Source organism: Propithecus coquereli, unplaced genomic scaffold (assembly GCF_000956105.1).
Source record: "Propithecus coquereli isolate 6110/MARCELLA unplaced genomic scaffold, Pcoq_1.0 Scaffold4, whole genome shotgun sequence".
NCBI classification, from domain to species: domain Eukaryota; kingdom Metazoa; phylum Chordata; class Mammalia; order Primates; family Indriidae; genus Propithecus; species Propithecus coquereli.
The window spans coordinates 3,975,954-3,977,160 of record NW_012149729.1 but is presented as its reverse complement, the minus strand read 5'-3'; positions in this window follow the sequence as shown (position 1 = coordinate 3,977,160).

Sequence of the window (1,207 nt, the reverse complement as noted above, 5' to 3'; positions counted from 1 at the left end):
CACTCACATCACTCAGAGATGATCCAAGCCTGATTTTTAGAAGATTATCTATCTAGCTAACTAAGTAGCTACCTATTTACCTACCTATCTATCTAGCAATGGAAGTCTGTTTTGTTTAATCATTCTTCTATCTCTGGGAAAAAGTACATGAAGAGGACTAAATTCTGCCTATAATTCTCCAAAAGAGAAAATTCTCCAAATTCCCTAATAATTATTTTCCCTTTCTTCTATAACCAAGGAAGCTTTGTGCCATCCAATGGGACTGAGTCAGCTGGATGGCCTGCTTCCCAGAATCACAAGTCCTTGTTGCCTCCTGGAATATGTGGTCCTTGATCACCAAGGGGGTTGTAGGAGGAGAGGAGCAAACTTCATTTTGGTGTTGCAAAGCCACTTAATGTGTGTGCTCTATATGGTCTGGACATCTATTCCATCTGGACATGCAGGCCAGGGCCATAAATGAGGTCCATTCCAGAACCAGCACAACCAACTTGATTTCTTCCAACTTGATTGTTTGCATCAATGCCAAAAAAAAAAAAAGGTTAATCTTTCCTTTTAGTAGTTTTTATAATTTACAATCAGCAAAGTTTATTTGCACTTCAATTGCCTCTTTTAGTCCCATGCCTGGAAAGGAGGTACTAAATGAGTTCCTCCTAAATCTTTATGAATAATGGTCTGAGGTATTTCAAATGCATGTATATATTAAAATGTTGTTTCAATACATAAATGGAATCTTGATTTGGGCCTATAAAATCCATATGATAATAATTCAATTTTAATTTATAGATCTGAAGTGTAAAGAAAGTAGTTCTAAAATCTTTTCTACCATCAAAATTAATGTTAGTAAAATAAATACCTGATGAATGATCAAGGATGCATGCTGAAATACATTGAACTAAAACATAAAAAATATACTGCACACCATTGATTCAAGTTGTCAGGAAGGAAGGAACATTTGGGAACTGCTGTCTAATTTGGTCAGAGCTTATATTCATCTGGCAAGCATTACTGTGGCCATAATGGTCATTAAATATTGAATTCTTCTGAACTAGTTGGTAAATAGCTGCTGCTCTGAGCCTCTTGACTCCCTAGTCACTCTGTCCATTCTTTCAAAATCTTTTTACTATCCAGAAAATAAAGTATTAATATTGGGACAGCACATGTCTTCCAGGATCTATTCCAAGACTTTGGAACAGCCATTCTAATTTGT